This window comes from Oncorhynchus mykiss, chromosome 19, assembly GCF_013265735.2.
Source record: "Oncorhynchus mykiss isolate Arlee chromosome 19, USDA_OmykA_1.1, whole genome shotgun sequence".
NCBI lineage: Eukaryota > Metazoa > Chordata > Actinopteri > Salmoniformes > Salmonidae > Oncorhynchus > Oncorhynchus mykiss.
The window spans coordinates 28256623-28269468 of NC_048583.1; the positions used below are offsets into that span (position 1 = coordinate 28256623).

At 45.4% G+C, this 12846-nt stretch overlaps 1 protein-coding gene across 4 annotated transcripts in view; it reads right to left on the reverse strand.

The window, feature by feature from the left end:
• Positions 1–12580, reverse strand: part of plekhh1 (pleckstrin homology domain containing, family H (with MyTH4 domain) member 1) — a 63554-nt gene extending 50974 nt beyond the window's left edge. For 2 of the 4 annotated variants that reach the window (XM_036954594.1, XM_036954593.1), the window contains exon 1: positions 12253–12576. The gene's annotated coding sequence lies outside the window, so the exon portion shown is untranslated. Of the gene's footprint in view, positions 1–12252 lie in introns of all 4 variants that reach the window. The other 2 variants (XR_005037696.1, XM_036954595.1) reach the window with 2 other exon arrangements.
• Positions 12581–12846: the final 266 nt, after the last annotated feature.

Sequence of the window (12846 nt, forward strand, 5' to 3'; positions counted from 1 at the left end):
GAGATAATCAACTGTCACCATGTCGTCTCTGTCGTTGAACTGGAACAGGTCGGTCCCTATTTTTACCCAGGGACACTTTGGTGCTTCGTGTGGCCTCAACGTTTCTTACCGCTGCTTCATACCCCCATGCAGTGCAGGTGCTACATTGTGCCATGTATGTTCTCAGCTGTGCATTCATGCCTGGCCAGTAGACACACTCGTGAGCTATTCTCAGACATCCCTCTGTTCCTATGTGTGACGAATGGATTCCCTGCATTATCTCTGACCTGAGGGCAGTAGGCACAATGACTCGCTCACCTCTGAAGATAACTCAATTTTGCACACTCAGCTCATCTCTGTTGTGAAAATACATGGCTACTTCCAAGGGTACATGTCTATTCACTTCAGGTCACTCCTGCAGGATCAACATTTTTCAGTGTCTGGAGCTCCCGGTCCAGCTCAGTGGCTCTCTGGATGTGCTTTCGTCTCTCGCTTGACACAGGGAGGTAGTGTATCATATTAATTGATTCCACTTCGACCTCCACAGGGCCTCTGTTGGCTTGTTCTGTGAGGTACGCCCTGCTCAGGGTCTCGGCCAGCACCACATGTTTTCCCGGAATGTATCGGAGACTGACCTTGTAGTTTTGGAGCCTCATGAGCATGTGTTGTAGTCTTTTTGGTGCGCTGTGGAGAGGCTTTGTCATGATGCTCTCTAGAGTGATCTGACTCCACTTCCACAGTTCGTCCATGTGTGAACTGGTGGAACCTCTTCATGCCAAACACCACTGCAAGCAGCTCCTTCTCTATCTGTGCATACCCTTTTTCAGTCTCTGTCAGGGCTCTGCAAGCAGCTCCTTCTCTATCTGTGCATACCTTTTTTCAGTCTCTGTCAGGGCTCTGCAAGCAGCTCCTTCACTATCTGTGCATACCCTTTTTCAGTCTCTGTCAGGGCTCTGCAAGCAGCTCCTTCTCTATCTGTGCATACCCTTTTTTCAGTCTGTCAGGGCTCTGCAGGCGTATGCTATTGCTTGTAGCTGCTCTGTTGGGTTGTACTATTTCAGCACAGGGGTCTGTGCAATGGTATCCCTGATTTTATTGAAAGCTTGCTCATGTCTCTCTGACCACTCCCACAGTGAGTCCTTGAGTGTTAGCTGTCGCAGTGGCTCGCAGAGCTCCGTGGCATGGCTGCAGAACTTGGCTAGGTCATTTACCATGCCCAGGAAGCGCTGCATCCCCTGCACATCTGTAGGCCTAGGCATCTGTTTGATGGCTGTCACTTTTCCTGGGTCCACTTTCAACTCCTCCGATGTTAGCAGGTGGCCAATGTAGGGCACTTCCTTCAGCCTGAGCTGCAGCTTTTCCGGATTCAGCTTGATATTGAGCTTCCTGCAGCTGTCCAGGAGCATTTTCAGGTTTTTGTCATGGTCCAGAGTCGCCTCTTCATCGTTGTCTCCTTGTCCCACAATCAGGATGTCATCTGCAGTGATTTTGACTTCTGGAAGACCTTCCATTGCCTGGTTGAACTTCGTCTGAAAGATCTCTGTGGCTGGACTGATTCCCATTGGCAGGCGCAGCCACCTGTAGCATCACATGTGAGCAGAGAACGTGGTGAGATAGCTGGATTCCTCCTCCAGTTCCACATGCCAAAATCCGTTTTTTTTTACATGACAAACAGAGAACATGCGTGCCCTGTTCAGATCTGGCAGCACGTCTTCAATAGTGAGAAGTGGGTAATGGCTCCCCTCGAGCGCCTTGTTGAGAGGTTTCGGATCAATACACACTCTTAGTTTTCCAGACGGTTTCTTCACTTACAATCAGGCTGCTAATCCAATCTGTGCTTTTTCAACTGCTTTAATCATCCTTCTTTTCTCTAGACCACTGAGCTCCTCTTTGAGTGGTTTATATAGTGCTACTGGCACTCTTCTCTTTGACAGCTGGACAGGCTCCACTCGCTCATCCACTTCCAGCTTCAGTTTGCCGGGTTAGCATCCATCTCCCTGGAATACATCAGAGTAGTCCAGTTTAATTGGCTCTTTAGTCCAGGATCCTGTTCTTTTCTCGATGGCCAGGATGTTGTGATGCTGCACAGTAATCAACTCCATTGCCTGGATAGCCTTACTGCCTAGAATGGGCCTGTGCACATTCTTGTTGACTACGATGAACTCCACTCGGTAGGTTTTCTTATTGCATGGATTGATCGCTTTAAGTGTGCACTGGCCTAGTGGCGTCAGAGTACACTTGTTGTACATCACCAATACCCGACTGCAGGGCTCTAGGTGACTGGCTTGTATGAGGTTTGCAGGGCCAACATTACAACTAGCACCACAATCTAGCTGAAATCTGACTGACTTTTTGTTGACCGGCATGGTTGCAAAGAGATCTGCATTGGGGTCTGTGGTTTTCTCCTGCACCACGTTGATGCTCTCTGACTTTGGCCCTAGTGTGATGCACAGAACATCCTCACCGCTCTCTGAGTCAGCTGATGCTGACTCAAAGGCCCTGTACATTTCTGACTTTAGCTCTCCATCTGGGCAGTCCTGCAGCTCTTCCAATCTGTATGCATTTCTCTAAACTGAGATCAGTCTCTCTGAGTAAGAGCTCTCTTAAGTGTGGGTCACACGTGCCACACTCAATCCTGTCCCTGATAAGAGAGTCTGTGATTACTCCAACGTTGCAGGTGGCCACTAGAGTCCTCAATTCAGTGAGATATTTGTCTAAACTCTCATCTTGGCCCTGACTTCGCATGAAAAAATTATCTCTCTCAATTGTTTCATGTTTCGTGGGATCACAAACTGCATCCAGTAATGCAATTACTTCCTCAACAGAGAGATTGTCTTTTGTAATGCCCAAACATAGGGTCTCACAAATCTCTCTGCCTTTTCCCCCAATGAGATAATACAGTAGCTTCCCTTTGTAGTCCTCAGGTTTTTCTCTCATTGTAAGAGCCGTGTACAAATTGAATTCCTCTTTCCAACTTTTCCAGGTCAGTGCTAAATTACAATCATCAAAGTCTATTTTTCCCGGAGGTTTCAGTGCAGTTTCCAATGGCGATTTACTGGTAGAATGGAACGTTGGCTACTCACGAATCTGCTTGTGTCCAATGGCCAGCTAGCTTTTAGCACGGAGTCTCTCACGATAGCCAGCTAACGTAGATGTTCGGCACGATGACTAGCCTGTAAACGCGGCACTTTTTCAAACTGCCGCCTGGGATGTATCCTTCATTTACATCGATGAGATCCAGGTTCTTTCGTGTACCGCTGCCACCATGTTTCAATATGCTTTGTATTGTGGTCACGACACACAAAGATAGATAGTTAAGCAAACTTTACTAGGCATGTTGTCAGCCAGCACATTAATGAAGTAAGTAACAACTGGTTTCCGTTTCCTGTGTAACATCAATATTGCTACACCAGTATATAGTCAAATACGGTATGTCAAATCAAATCAAATCAAATGTTATGTCACCCAACCCTAGTAAAATACAGAATGCCGCCCAGCCCTAGTGAACAGCATGCAGCCAAAACAGGCCATCACAATATTTCAAATACAATCGCGGGAAGAAAAAAAACTGGTTGGAAAGCAAATAGCTCCCCTGTTGAAAATAGAACAATCTAATCTGTCTGTTCCAAAATATCCTATCAACTTCCAAATAGGCATATTGAGCCAACAGCATTGTTTAACAAGAGAGAGAGGTTTTTGGCACAAGCACATCGTCATCTCTGGTGCGTGAGCTGCGCATCATTGGGTGAGTTAGTAAGTAGTCTATCTTTGGTATGTGTGTGTGTGCGGCTCGCCTTGCTCCCTCAAACAGTCCGATTTTTTTCATGAAAGTAACGCAAAGTAATAGAACTAGTAATGTAGCGTGTTACTTTCCGCACAAAGTCATGTTTTAATGTCACGCATTAACTAGAAATATGTAATATGTTACTTTCAAGTAACTAATCACAACACTGAACAGGACATTATTATTATGTGGATTATAATGAATGGACATTCAAGTAAATAAATGATTTATTAGAGTAAATCCAGTCTGACATTTTAAAGTGGAAATTACAAACTTTAGAAGCCTTTTTAAACCTTGAATACAATACAAGCTTGCATTTCCTTTCTGTACAGAAAAATCCCTGCAACAATAGGATGATCAAATTAAGATACAGCATCTTTTGCTAAGCAAAATCATGTGAAACCCCTCTGAAGATCTTATGGAAATAGTTTCACCTTACAACTCATCCTCATTTCACTTCCTGTGACTCAGTGGGGCAATGTGAGAAAAGCAAACACTCACCTCTCAGCGATGACTTCATCATGACAGTTAAATAAAAGCTTCCTCTTTGAACCTCAAACTGTCTTTAGCTCTACACACAGCAGGCCCAGGCCGTGCTTTTTAACTAAATGACCTAATGCCTCGTAACCCAGTCCCTGTGCCCCACCCCCAGTGTCAGTCCCACACCAAGATCTCCATAGCTTTAGTATATTTGCTGCCAAGGCCTAGCGCAGCCTGGCCATGCAATGCCTGTATTCCACCCCCACTCCCAGCCCCCAGCTCTCCCCAGCCCAGCCAGACCAAGGCAATCCCTTCTTAATTACAGGGCAGGAGTGAAACGGGATACAGGCCGGTACAATAGTGTTTCTACAAGCATGTCACCTGTGCAACTAAAGGTGAAAAAACTCTAGATCAACTTTACTCCACACACATACAAAGCTCTCCCTCCATTTGGTAAATCTGACCATAACTCTATCATGCTTATTCCTGCTCACAAACAAAAACTCAAACAGGAAGCAACAGCACTCAATATGAAAGTGGTCTGATGAAGCGGATGCTGAGCTACAGGACTGTTTCGCTAGCACAGACTGGAATATGTTCCGGGAGTCTTCCGATGGCGTTGAGGAGTTTACCAGATCAGTCTCCGGCTTCATTAATAGGTACACCGACGACGTTCTCCCCACATTGACCCTATGCACATATCCCAACCAGAAGCCATGGATTACAGGCAACCTCCCTGAAGGCTAGAGCTGCCGCTTTCAAGGAGTGGGACACTAATCCGGAAACTTGTTATTAAGAAATCCCGTCATGCCAAGGCAACCTGTCTAAATGACTATGGCCCCGTAGCGCTCACGTCTGTAGCCATGAAAGGCTTTGAAAGGCTGGTCATGGCTCACATCAACACCATCATCCCAGACACCCTGGACCAACTCCAATTCGCATGCCGCCCCAAAAGGTCCCCAGATGACCTAGTCTCTAATCCACACTGCCCTTTTCCCACCTGGACAAAAGGAACACCTACGTGAGAATGCTGTTCATCGACTAGAGCTCAGCGTTCAACATACATATCCACCTCGACTGCGTCGTACCCCTGCACATCAACTCGGCACTGATACCCGGTGTATACAGCCACGTTATCGTTACTCATTGTGTACTCATTCCTTGTGTTATTATTTAGCCCTATTTATTTGTTTGACTATTTTGCTATTTTCTTCTCTCCGCATTGTCGGGAAGGGCCCGTAAGTAAGCATTTCACTGTTAGTCCAGACCTGTTGTTTGTGAAGCATGTGACAAATAAAATGATTTGCCTAGTTCTAATTTTTTCTATGGCTAGACGGACACTCTAGCATGTTTATTCGTAAAGGCTCAAGCGGGAATTCAATGGGGGAAAAGTTGATTATAGTAATGACAACAAAGTGTTGAATGTGTAACTCATAAAGACAGACTCAGACAGACAGACGGACAGATGAGAAGCCATCCAGTCAGCCAGCCAGAGAGCCAGACAAACAGATAGACAACCAGCCACTTAGCTAACCAGCCTGCCGGCCAGACAAACAGATGGCTGCTGAAACTGAGCCAGTTCTCTCTGTACTCTCTGCAATTAGCCTGCTCATAAGTGTAGGGTTAGCACCGGCTAGCAGGCTAATTACAGAAGCCATATATCCAGAGGTTCCTCTGGCCCACCACAAGGCCTAGACCCTGGTCGAGTGCTGGATGGATCTCTCTGGAGGTTTAGGAGAACCAGCCAGGCAAAGGGAAACACGGTGTGTAAGGGAGGAGAGGTCAGCAGGAGTGAAAGCCGACAGCCATGCTAGACCCTGCCAGCCTAGCATAGAGCTGGCCTCCTACGGTAGGCCCAGCTAGCTATGGCCAAACCAGGCCAACCCTGGTATGGTAGGCCCTGCTAGTCCATTCAGGCTAGACCAGACCAGGCCAAAACATCCCTGCTATGGTAAGCCCAGGCCAGGCCACCTCCACCAGTACGCTAGCTAATGGGTGCAAACAAACCATTTGCTGGTTAAACACTTTCAGCACGACCATGCTAATTCTCCATGGAACAATTAATTTAGTTCCTTTAGCACTGCATGCTTGTTTAACATAGGGGGGAGAGAGTGGGCCAGGGTTGGTCCCCTCTCCTCTCCTCTTGCTGCAAGGAGCCTCGGCTGGGGCCTTCCCTCCCTGGGCCTTCCGTCCCTGGGCCTTCCCTTTCTGGGTGTTCCCTCCCTGGGTGTTCCATCCCTGAGCCTTCCCTCCCTGGGTCTTGCCTCCCTGGGCCTTCTCTCCCTTGGTCCCTGTCTAGGCCTTCTGTGGGTCTTCCTTCCTCTGCTCCCTTCTTCTCCAGCTGGGAGACCTTGAAACACCTACTGAGTTGAGAAAACACTAGTTGTCTGGGGGATACTGGACTGAAACCCTGCTGCAAGCAGTTCGCTGGAACCAAGATACACACTACCATTCAAAAGTTTGGGTTCCCTTAGAAATGTCCTTGTTTTTGAAAGAAAAGCACATTTTTTTGTCAATTAAAATTACATCAAATTGATCTGAAATACAGTGTAGACATTGTTAACGTTGTAAATGACTATTGTAGCTGGAAACGTCTGATTTCTAATGGACTATCTACATAGGCGTACAGAGGCCCATTTTCAGCAACCATCACTGTGTTCCAATGGCACGTTGTGTTAGCTAATCCAAGTTTATCATTTTAAAAAGGCTAATTGATCATTAGAAAACCATTTTGCAATTATGTTAGCACAGCTGAAAACTGTGGGCTGATTAAAGAAGCCTTCTAGTCAGAGTTGCAAAGAAAAGGCCATATCTCAGACTGGCCAATAAAAATAAAAGATTAGGATGGGCAAAAGAACACTGGACAGAGGAACTCTGCCTAGAAGGCCAGCATCCCGGAGTCGCCTCTTCATTGTTGACGTTGAGACTGGTGTTTTGTGGGTACTATTTAATGAAGCTGCCATTTGAGGACTTGTGAGGCATCTGTTTCCCAACTAGACACTCTAATGTACTTGTCCTCTTGCTCAGTTGTGCACCGGGGCCTCCCACTCCTCTTTCTATTCTGGTTAGAGCCAGTTTGCGCTGTTCTGTGAAGGGAGTAGTACACAGCGTTGTATGAGATCTTCAGTTTCTTGCCAATTTCTCGCATGGAATAGCCTTTATTTCTCAGAACAAGAATAGACTGACGAGTTTCAGAAGAAAGTTATTTGTTTCTGGCCATTTTGAGCCTGTAATTGAACCCACAAATGTTGATGCTCCAGACACTCAACTAGTCTAAAGAAGGCTAGTTTTATTGCTTCTTTCATCAGAACAACAATTTTCAGCTGTGCTAACATAATTGCAAAAGGGTTTTCTAATTATCAATTAGCCTTTTAAAATGATAAACTTGGATTAGCTAACACAGGAGTGATGTTTGCTGATAATGGGCCTCTGTACGCCTATTTCCAGCTACAATAGTCATTTACAACAAGGAACAATGTCAACACTGCATTTCTGACCAATTTGATGTTATTTTAATGGACAAAGAAATGTGCTTTTCTTTTCAAAAACAAGGACATTTCTAAGTGACCCCCTTTGTACGGCAGTGTACATGTAATCTACATATGAGCTACACTGACTCAGTAACGCTGAAAACGTCTGGCTCCATGACAATGGCTATTGACTGAAATGTTTGGCAATAATCTGAGCATGATGAGCTATGTGCAAAAATTGACGTGGCTAACTCACTGCTTAAACATTTTGGACAATGTGTGTGTGTATGTGTGTGTGTGTGTGTGTGTGTGTTGGGTCGGAGGGCGTGTGTTGGTCTCTAGTGCATAGAGAGCTCGCTAGTTGATCACATACTCAACCACTACCTCTTCAATTAGCAACCATTTCAAACACACACTCCCCAGCCAGCCATAACTCTTCAACACTGGTAAGCACATGCACACACACACACACACACCCACACCCACACCCACACTCACACTCACACCCACACCCACACCCACTCTCTCTCTCCCTCTCTCTCTCTCACTGTCACACACACACACTTACACACACACCCACACCCACTCTCTCTCTCCCTCTCTCTCTCTCACTGTCACACACAAACACAAACACACACACACACACACATGCATACACAGTGCTGAGCATGCAGCTGGGGTGATGTAATAGATTAGGTGATTGGACCGATGATGGGATGATATCATCCCAGTAGACATTTCAAATCCCCACTGTCTTTTAACCAGAATGACTCAGATCAGGGAGGACCAAGTGTCTAAATTTGTGTGTGTGTGTGTGCGTGTAATAGAGAAAAAGAGACAGAAAACAACACAAGGAGAGAGTTATGTTTATAGATGTGGAGTGGTCAGGGACAGGTTACATTACATAGATATATCCAGTATGGTCTTCCTGTCTGGTTCACATAACTATCTAGGACAGAGCCCCCCCCCTCCCCTCCCCTCCCACACACACACACACATACACTCTTGTTTAAAACTATGACTCAATGTTTTGGTCTCAGTGCCTCACTTTACCACCAAAGTAGCTACAGTATTCCATTTAGATTAGCAAGCAGAAAGGAAAGATTACACATACGCACACACCTTTTATGGGTTTCCTTACTTTGTTTTTGAGTGTGTTCTTAAAGAGGAGGTTTGTTATTGGAAACAAAATAAACACTAAACTATAGAGATTTAAATTACCAGCCTTTTACTCTAGACGTCTAAACAGAAGCGTGCAACTTTACGGTGAAGTGAACATGGTATTAGAGGTCGACCGATTAATCGGAATGGCTGATTAATTAGGGCCGATTTCAAGTTTTCATAACAATTTGAAATCTGTATTTTTGGACACCGATTTGCTGATTTTTAAATTTTATTAATATTCTCTTTTTTATACCTTTATTTAACTAGGCAAGTCAGTTAAGAACACATTCTTATTTTCAATGACGGCCTAGGAACAGTGGGTTAACTGCCTTGTTCAGGGGCAGAACGACAGATTTTCACCTTGCCAGCTCGGGGGATCCAATCTTGCAACCTTACAGTTAACAAGTCCAACGCAATAACGACCTGCCTCTCTCTCGTTGCACTCCACAAGGAGACTGCCTGTTACGCGAATGCAGTAAGCCAAGGTAAGTTGCCAGCTAGCATTAAACGTATCTTATAAAAAACAATCAATCATAATCACTAGTTAACTACACTTGGTTTATGATATTACTAGATATTATCTAGCGTGTCCTGTGTTGCATATAATGAGGCTGGTGTAACCGAAGTGAAATGGCTAGCTAGTTAGCGCGCGCTAATAGCGTTTCAAACGTCACTCGCTCTGAACCTTCTAGTAGTACCTTCTTCTAGTTTCCCTTGCTCTGCATGGGTAACGCTGCTTCCCTATAAGAACATCCAATAGTCAAAGGTTAATGAAATACAAATGGTATAGAGGGAAATATTCCTATAATTCCTATAATAACTACAACCTAAAACTTCTTACCTGGGAATATTGAAGACCCATGTTAAAAGGAACCACCAGCTTTCATATGTTCTCATGTTCTGAGCAAGGAACTGAAACGTTAGCTTTCTTACATGGCACATATTGCACTTTTACTTTCTTCTCCAACACTTTGTTTTTGCATTATTTAAACCAAATTGAACATGTTTCATTATTTACTTGAGGCTAAATTGATTTGATTGATGTATTATATTAAGTTAAAATAAGTGTTCATTCAGTATTGTTGTAATTGTCATTATTACAAATAAATAAATAAGAATTGGCCGATTAATCGGTATCGGCTTTTTTGGTCCTCCAATAATCGGTATCAGTATCAGCATTGAAAAATCATAATCGGTCGACCTCTACATGGTATACTGTCCAAACCCCAACTTTAGTGGTTTTATGAATACAGCTTTATACACATTATGCAGCTCAAGGGTCTGTTACAGCTGTACATTCAAAGACTGGCATGTGCAGGGGCACCTAAGAGCCAATGTAGGACCCCCCCCTTTCTTCCTATCCCCTCTTCTCGTCCCCTCTTCTGTCCTCCTCTCGTCCCCTCTTCTCTTCTCCTCTCTCCCCCTTTATTCTCCTCCTCCTCTTCTCTCTCCTCCTCTCCTCTCTTCTATTCCCCTCCTCTCCTCTCCTCCTTCTCTCCTCTCCACCTTTCTCCTCATCTCCGCTCCTCTCCTCCTTTTCTCTCCTCCCCTCCTCTCCTCTCTTCTCCTCCCCTCTCCTCTTCTCATATCCTTTCCACTTCTCATCTCCTCCTTCTCTCCTCTCCACCTCTCTCCACTTCTCTTCTCTCCTCTCCACTCCACCCCCCATCTCCTTCCTGTCCTTTCTATTATCCACTCCTCCTTCCCTCCTCCACTCCACTCCTCCTTCCCTCCTCCACTCCACTCCTCCTTCCCTCCTCCACTCCACTCCTCCTTCCCTCTCCACTCCACCTCTCATCTCCTCCCCTCCTTTCTTCTATCCTCCCCCTCTTTTCTCCTCCTCTACTTTCCTCCTTCTCTCTCCTCTCCTCCTTATCTTCTCTCTTCTCCGCCTCTCCTCCTCTTTCCTCTCTTCTCCTTCCCTCTCCTCACTACCTCTCCCCTTGTCCTTCTCTCCTCCTCTAGTCCTCCTCCTCTGCACCTCTCCTGCCCTCCTCCTCTCCTTCCCTCTCCTCACTACCTCTCCCCTTGTCCTTCTCTCCTCCTCTTTTCCTCCTCCTCTCTACCTCTACTGCCCTCCTCCTCTCCTGCCCTCTCCTCATTCTCTCCTCGCCCCCTCTTCTCCCTCCCTACCTCTATAGGAAGCTGAGTGTGCAAGCAGGGTAGTCTAATGACAGGCTCTCTGTAAACTGACCACACTCATTATCAGTCTCTGCCGTAAATACAGACCAGGGCATTGCTGTCCCATAGCGGAAAACACACACACACACACACACACACACAATCCTGTCTCCCCTCAACAATGCATGACTAACTACAGGAGAGGAGGGAGCAGGACTGTGCTGTGGGGAAAACGTTGCAGCAGTGTAAACATAATCCCCAGCTCGGACATACAGTAGGGTAGAGGCATATAGCCGCGCATGCCTTGACACAGGTCCTCGAACGAAAGCTCAACATGGGGAACTAGGTGTGGAGTCTGAACTGGTCTAAGAAGTGCACATCTGCCATGCTTGGGATTCTGTCTGTACCGACTGTAGCCTACATATTTACAGTTAGAAAGAAAAGGAGGTAAGAAATGAAATACCGTCATGGTTAATACCCATGTCATAAATAAGACTGATTTATCACTCCGATCAAATAGATGCTACTGTACTGTACATACCACATGATCCAATTCTGATGGTGGAAAAAGCCAACACCCAACCGAATGCATTTAGTGTGGAAGTGGCAGTACAGGACAGATGGTAGGCCACTGTCCCTGCTGCCCTTGGATAACACCTGGGCTGTTTAGGTATACATGTATTCATTTAGTATGACCATTATTATGGATGTGAATGTGATACACAGACAGTTGGCTAGCTGGCGAGAGATACACACCAAAACACTCCACAACACAAACACGCAAACATGCATGCGCCCACACACACACACACACACACACACACACACACACACACACAAACTGCAAAAATGTGTATGTTTATTGCATAAAAAATCATCTTCTGTATATCATCTTCTTGCATGCCAAGAGGATGACGTCAAAGTTACATTGCTGGTGTGATATTGTCCAAGAATGGTCGCAAGCAACGCACAGGTGTGCCACACACACACACACACACACATGGACTATAAACCACCATGAAAACGTCTATAGCAAAGTATCAATGTTCAATCCTAAACTCGTGTTACATTTCTCTTCTAACGATGTAAAACGAATAGTAAGACTACAATAGCGCAGACTCGTAATAACTACTGTAGGTCCCTGTCAGAGAGCATAAATCAAAGCGGATGAGCAGTATGCTACAATCGGAAACAGACAACAACTTACGCGTTGCTGCTTCTAGCGGACCTATTTCTAACACCAGTACCTCTCACCTTGTGACTTTGTAGTCCTGCAGTCAGTCCGCTCCCTCTCGCTCTCTCTTGCTTCACGTAGCCTAGTAAACTCGCCCTGGTAAATCACATCACGCTGCAATTAACACTCACTCTCTGACTGTATTCCTAGCCTACTTATTCCTCTTCTTTCAACGTTTCATGCTGTAGTATCGTCCGGTATAACCCCGGTTGTCCGCGTCTCTCTTGCACGTAGAGAGACTGGGAGAGTTCAGGGGACTGTGTCACCGTGCCGTGGATCCCGATTCTCCAGTCCCTAAATGCATCCCATATTCCTTTAAAGGGCCAAATGCAGGATCAGATTTCGCAGGGAGTCAAGCCCACTTGTGCCAGGAACTATGGTAGGAACTGTACAGGATATTGCATCAGAGCTCAACGCTGATTTTATTTGAGAATTGATTGTGTTGTAAGTGGTAGAAAGCTTATTACTATAGTACAAACAGAATATGAGAGGATGATTCGTTTTTCCGTTTTTTCTCAATAAATCGAACGAATTGGGAGCTTTAACAGCGTGCGGCCTTCTTGTTCTATACTGGTATTCTTTTATAGCCCAGCACCTATGTTTTTAATGATGAT